Source organism: Sebastes umbrosus, unplaced genomic scaffold (genome assembly GCF_015220745.1).
Source record: "Sebastes umbrosus isolate fSebUmb1 unplaced genomic scaffold, fSebUmb1.pri scaffold_88_arrow_ctg1, whole genome shotgun sequence".
NCBI classification, from domain to species: Eukaryota; Metazoa; Chordata; class Actinopteri; order Perciformes; family Sebastidae; genus Sebastes; species Sebastes umbrosus.
In genome coordinates, this window is record NW_023618542.1 from 40,001 (window position 1) to 47,500 (window position 7,500).

Genomic DNA, 7,500 nt, shown 5'->3' on the forward strand with positions numbered 1-7,500 from the left:
CTCTCCCTCTCTCTCTCTCTCTCTCTCTCTCTCTCTCAGTGGAGGAAACAGAGGCAGAGGAGGATAGTAAAATGAATGTAGCGTAGCAACAGTCTGTTATACGTAGCAACGGTGTGTGATGAACCAATCAGAATGGAGTATTCCTCTACCTGTTGGGAGGTTGGTGATGAACCAATCAGAATGGAGTATTCTGCTACCTGTTGGGAGGTTGGTGATGAACCAATCAGAATGGAGTATTCTACTACCTGTTGGGAGGTTGGTGATGAACCAATCAGAATGGAGTATTCCTCTACCTGTTGGGAGGTTGGTGATGAACCAATCAGAATGGAGTATTCCTCTACCTGTTGGGAGGTTGGTGATGAACCAATCAGAATGGAGTATTCCTCTACCTGTTGGGAGGTTGGTGATGAACCAATCAGAATGGAGTATTCTACTACCTATTGGGAGGTTGGTGATGAATCAATCAGAATGGAGTATTCTGCTACCTGTTGGGAGGTCGGTGATGAACCAATCAGAATGGAGTATTCTACTACCTGCTGGGAAGTTGGTGATGAATCAATCAGAATGGAGTATTCCTCTACCTGCTGGGAGGTTGGTGATGAATCAATCAGAATGGAGTATTCTACTACCTGCTGGGAGGTTGGTGATGAACCAATCAGAATGGAGTATTCCTCTACCTGCTGGGAGGTTGGTGATGAACCAATCAGAATGGAGTATTCTACTACCTGCTGGGAAGTTGGTGATGAATCAATCAGAATGGAGTATTCCTCTACCTGCTGGGAGGTTGGTGATGAATCAATCAGAATGGAGTATTCTACTACCTGCTGGGAGGTTGGTGATGAACCAATCAGAATGGAGTATTCCTCTACCTGTTGGGAGGTTGGTGATGAATCAATCAGAATGGAGTATTCCTCTACCTGTTGGGAGGTTGGTGATGAACCAATCAGAATGGAGTATTCCTCTACCTGTTAGGAGGTTGGTGATGAATCAATCAGAATGGAGTATTCCTCTACCTGTTAGGAGGTTGGTGATGAACCAATCAGAATGGAGTATTCTACTACCTGCTGGGAGGTTGGTGATGAACCAATCAGAATGGAGTATTCCTCTACCTGTTGGGAGGTTGGTGATGAACCAATCAGAATGGAGTATTCTACTACCTGCTGGGAGGTTGGTGATGAACCAATCAGAATGGAGTATTCTGCTACCTGCTGGGAGGTTGGTGATGATAACGTCGCTTGGCGTCGGCGTCCTTGAACCTCCTTCTTGCTTCAGGCGGCGCTGCTCTCTGACCTCTGGGCCACATGGAGGTGTGAAAGTGGTCACAGAGAAGTGGTGAACACATTCAGTCAGTGTTCCTGTTCAGCACTGGAGTAGGATTATATACTATACTGTATATACATAGTAGTAGTATGTACTATACTGTGTATACATAGTAGTAGTATGTACTATACTGTATATAGTAGTAGTAGTATGTACTCTGTTCAGCAGAGCAGTAATGGAGAAACATGCTCATACGGTACAACACACACACACACACACACACACACACACACACACAGTCATGGGTTAATAAGCTCTCACACAGCTGCACATCTGTACCTCGAGTCCAGCTGTGACTCAGTGAATGATGAAGCTTCAGGAGACAATGCTGACTCTCCTCTATTCACACACACACGATATTACTAGGTCTGTGTGTGTGTGTGTGTGTGTGTGTGTGTGTGTGTGTGTGTGTGTGTGTGCCGTCTGTCAGTATGATACTTTCTGTCAAATTTAAAAGAAGCCGACATCATCAACCTGCACCGACGACGTCACGACAATATATACAGCTGCTATTATATAGATATAGATATATATAATTATTTATCTATCTATCTATCTATATAGATATATACTATATATATCTATAATAGATAGATATATATCTATCTATCTATTATATATATAATAGATAGATAGATATATATCTATTGTATATTATATATATAATAGATATATATCTATTATATATCTATCTATATATAATAGATAGATATCTATCTATATATATATTGTATATTATATATTATATATTATATAGATAGATAGATATATATCTATCTATCTATATAATATCTATATATAATATATAGATAGATAGATATATATCTATCTATCTATCTATCTATATAATATATATCTATCTCTATAATATAGAGATAGAGATAGATAGATATATATCTATCTCTATATATATAGAGATAGATATATATATAGAGATAGATATATATATATATCTAGCTCTATAATATATATAGAGCTAGATATATAGATATATATCTAGCTCTATATATATAGAGATAGATATATATCTAGAGATAGATATATATATAATATAATAATATATATCTATCTCTATAATATATAGAGATAGATATATAGATATATATCTATCTTTATAGATAGATATATATCTATCTCTATATATATTATATATAATGTTGTATTATATATATATAATACAACATTATATATAATATATATCTACATAATATATATATATGGGTAACAGCCCTAGCTATAATACAACATGATGAACATAATAATGTGGTTGTTTATTAACGGACTAGTGGAGCGTCAGTGTCTGACAGGACGTGAGCATCTGGTGGGCCGAGGCCGGCGACTTGGCCATAACGCCGTCATCATGACGATGATGATGAGCTACGCTTCCACCATTTAGGACTGAAAAGGACTAACGGACGCCAGTGAAACGTCCTCCTACAAAGAGACGTATATTCTACTGAATGTTCTGTGTTGAACTATAAGATAGTATTAATAGAAGAAGCGTATTCAGTCCAAAATGGTGTCAGCGGCTGTTGTCAAAAAAACACCAGAGTTTCGTCTCTTTGCTTCTAAACTCTTTAACACCGTCTGTTAGCTGCTAGCACTGTTAGCTGCTAGCACTGTTAGCTGCTAGCCGCCGTTTCAGTCGTCTCCATGTTGAGAGCCGTGTGGAGTCAAACCCTCAATCACAGTTGCTCCGAATGGTGAGTTTAGTGGCTGTAAGTACAATAATCCGATAGTACGGTAGAACCGTAGTATAGTAGTACGGTAGTATAGTAGTACAGTACTACAGTAGTATAGTAGTATAGTAGTACATTAGTACAGTAGTACAGTAGTATAGTAGTACAGTACTACAGTAGTACAGTAGTATAGTACTATAGTAGTACAGTACTACAGTAGTATAGTAGTACAGTATTATAGTAGTATAGTAGTACTGTAGTATAGTAGTACAGTAGTATAGTAGTATAGTAGTACTGTAGTATAGTAGTATTTTAGTACAGTAGTACTACTATAGCCAGTCAGCTGTGTGACTTTCTACAGAACAATCATTTATTCATGGATTATCAGTCAGGATTTAGAGTGCACCATAGCACAGAGACAGCACTAGTGAAAATTACAAATGACCTTCTAATGGCATCGGACAAAGGACTTGTCTCTGTACTTGTCTTGCTAGATCTCAGTGCTGCTTTCGACACCATTGACCATCACATCCTATTACAGAGACTGGAACATTTAATTGGCATTAAAGGAACTGCACTAAGTTGGTTTAAGTCCTATTTATCAGATCGATCTCAGTTTGTACATGTCAACGATGAGTCCTCCATGCACGCCAAAGTTAGTCACGGAGTTCCACAGGGTTCTGTACTTGGACCAATTCTATTTACCTTATATATGCTTCCCTTAGGCAATGTTATTAGAAAACACTCCATAAACTTTCATTGTTATGCAGATGATACCCAATTATATCTATTGATCAAGCCAGACGAAACAAACCAGTTAACTAAACTTCAAGCATGCCTTAAGGACATAAAAACCTGGATGACCTGCAATTTCCTGATGTTAAACTCAGACAAAACTGAAGTTATTGTACTAGGCCCTGAGCACCTCCGAAACAAATGATCTAATGATATAGTTACTTTAGATGGCATTGCCCTGGCCTCCAGCACCACCGTAAGGAATCTGGGAGTTGTCTTCGATCAGGATATGTCCTTTAACTCTCACATAAAACAAACCTCACGGACTGCCTTCTTTCATCTACGTAACATTGCGAAGATCAGGCACATCCTGTGTCAAAACTGTTACCTCTAGACTCGATTACTGCAACTCCTTATTATCAGGCTGCTCCAATAAGTCTCTTAAGACTCTCCAGTTGATCCAGAATGCTGCAGCATGTGTTCTGACTAGAACTAGAACTAGAGATCATATTACTCCTGTATTAGCTTCTCTACACTGGCTGCCTGTAAAATCCAGAATAGATTTTAAAATCGTCCTCCTCACCTACAAAGCGCTAAACGGTCAGGCCCCATCATATCTTAAAGAGCTCATAGTACCCTACTACCCCACTAGAGCACTGCGCTCCCAGAATGCAGCAGGAGCTCATAGTACCCTACTACCCCACTAGAGCACTGCGCTCACAGAATGCAGCAGGGTTACTTGAGGTTCCTAGAGTCTCCAGTAGTAGAATGAGAGCCAGAGCCTTCAGCTATCAAGCTCCTCTTCTCTGGAACCAGCTCCCAGTTTCAGTCCGGGAGGCAGACACCGTCTCTACATGTCAGAGTAGGCTAAAGACTTTCCTCTTTGATAACGCTGATCCTGAAGCTGCTATAGGCCTCGACTGCCGGGGGACTTCCTATGACACACTGAGCTCCCCTCTCCTTCTGGATATACTCATGTCCCATGTCGTTACTAACTTCATTCCTTCCCGGGAGTCCTTGTGCCTCCTTGTCTCGCAGCTAACCGTGGAGCGGGGTCACACCTGGAGCGAGGTCACACCTGGAGCGGGATCACACCTGGAGCGAGGTCACACCTGGAGCGAGGTCATACCTGGAGCGAGGTCACACCAGGAGCGAGGTTATACCTGGAACAGGGGTACACTTGGAGCGGGGTTTCACCTGGATCTTGGTGGTCTCCGGTATTGTGGCTGCATCTGCTGCCGCGTCGGTGCCTGCTTGACACCAACTGCTACCATCCTTAATTAACTACGTCTGTACGAGGGACTACCAAGGCTAACGAGGGATTTCCAACACTTAGTGACAAAGTGGCAGCATGGAGAATAACACTTCTCAATCACTGCCAAAGACATCAAGAACTCCCAGCAAGCATGCTGATGCTGCGGGAACCAACGCACGGGCATCGATCACAGGGACGTCCCACACCAATACACATGGACGTACTGAGGACAGATGCTGGACAGTGCTGGCGAGCTAGCCAGATGTATGGTGGACTGAGACAGCTGGAAGATCCACTTGAAAGCCCGTCTAGGGACGACCCAATGACATCAATTCCGATAGTTGTATTATCACTCTTTTACATCCACCACTATTGGTTTGGTGTTATCAGTCCTACTTGTATTAGCTATTACAGCTGCTAGGCTACTATTGTGGCTGCTTCTCTCTCTCTCTCTCTCTCTCTCTCTCTCTCTCTCTCTCTCTCTCTCTCTATCTATCTATCCCCCCAGCCGGTCTCGGCAGATGGCCGCCCGCCCTGCGCCCGGTTCTGCTCCAGGTTTCTTCCCAGTAATCGGGGAGTTGTTCCTGGCCACAGTGCTTGGTGGATCCTGTTGGGTCTCTAAACTCTGGTGTACGGTCATAGACCTGCTCTATATATAAAGCGTCTTCAGAGAACTTCTGTTGTGATTTGACGCTATACAAAAATAAATTGAATTGATTTGATTTGATACTGTAGTATAGTAGTATAGTAGTATAGTAGTATAGTAGTACAGTAGTATTGTAGTATAGTAGTATAGTAGTACTGTAGTATAGTAGTATAGTAGTACTTTAGTATAGTAGTACTGTAGTACAGTAGTATAGTAGTATAGTAGTACTGTAGTATAGTAGTATAGTAGTACTGTAGTATTGTAGTATAGTAGTGTAGTAGTGTAGTACTGTAGTATAGTACAGTAGTACTGTAGTACAGTAGTATAGTAGTATAGTAGTATAGTAGTACAGTAGTATAGTAGTACAGTAGTACTGTAGTATAGTAGTATAGTAGTGTAGTAGTACATTAGTATAGTAGTATAGTAGTACATTAGTACAGTAGTATAGTAGTACAGTAGTACAGTAGTACTGTAGTACAGTAGTACAGTAGTACTGTAGTACAGTAGTATAGTAGTATAGTAGTACTGTAGTATAGTAGTATAGTAGTACAGTAGTATAGTAGTACAGTAGTATAGTAGTATAGTAGTGTAGTAGTACATTAGTACAGTAGTATAGTAGTATAGTAGTACATTAGTACAGTAGTATAGTAGTACTGTAGTACAGTAGTATAGTAGTACTGTAGTACAGTAGTATTGTAGTATAGTAGTATAGTAGTACTGTAGTATAGTAGTACAGTAGTATAGTAGTACAGTAGTATAGTAGTACAGTAGTATAGTAGTATAGTAGTACAGTAGTATAGTAGTACTGTAGTATAGTAGTATAGTAGTACTGTAGTATAGTAGTGTAGTACTGTAGTATAGGAGTATAGTAGTACTGTAGTACAGTAGTATAGTAGTACTGTAGTATAGTAGTATAGTAGTACTGTAGTACAGTAGTATAGTAGTACAGTAGTACTGTAGTACTGTAGTATAGTAGTACAGTAGTACTGTAGTATTGTAGTATAGTAGTATAGTAGTACAGTAGTACTGTAGTATAGTAGTACAGTAGTACTGTAGTATAGTAGTATAGTAGTACAGTAATACTGTAGTATAGTAGTGTAGTATAGTAGTATAGTAGTACTGTAGTATAGTAGTATAGTAGTACTGTAGTACTGTAGTATTGTAGTATAGTAGTACAGTAGTACTGTAGTATAGTAGTATAGTAGTACAGTAATACTGTAGTACTGTAGTATAGTAGTGTAGTATAGTAGTATAGTAGTACAGTAGTACTGTAGTACTGTAGTATAGTAGTACAGTAGTACTGTAGTACTGTAGTATTGTAGTATAGTAGTACTGTAGTATTGTAGTATAGTAGTATAGTAGTACAGTAGTACTGTAGTATAGTAGTGTAGTATAGTAGTACAGTAGTACTGTAGTACAGTAGTATAGTAGTACTGTAGTATTGTAGTATAGTAGTACTGTAGTACTGTAGTATTGTAGTATAGCAGTACTGTAGTACTGTAGTACTGTAGTATTGTAGTATAGTAGTACTGTAGTACTGTAGTATTGTAGTATAGCAGTACTGTAGTACTGTAGTATTGTAGTATAGTAGTACAGTAGTACTGTAGTACTGTAGTATTGTAGTATAGCAGTACTGTAGTACTGTAGTACTGTAGTATAGTAGTGTAGTATAGTAGTACAGTAGTACTGTAGTATAGTAGTATAGTAGTACAGTAGTACTGTAGTACTGTAGTATTGTAGTATAGTAGTATAGTAGTGTAGTATAATAGTACAGTAGTACTGTAGTATAGTAGTACAGTAGTACTGTAGTACTGTAGTATTGTAGTATAGCAGTACTGTAGTACTGTAGTATAGTAGTATAGTAG

The 7,500-nt window shown here is 39.1% G+C and overlaps 1 long non-coding RNA gene across 1 annotated transcript in view; it reads left to right on the plus strand.

Annotated features, from left to right (window-relative positions):
• The first annotated feature begins 1,094 nt into the window (after nucleotides 1–1,094).
• The window catches only part of LOC119484500, an 18,849-nt gene continuing 12,443 nt past the window's right edge, over nucleotides 1,095–7,500 (plus strand). The window contains exon 1 of the long non-coding RNA XR_005206031.1: nucleotides 1,095–1,215. This is a non-coding gene — a long non-coding RNA (uncharacterized LOC119484500). The remainder of the gene's footprint in view (nucleotides 1,216–7,500) is intronic.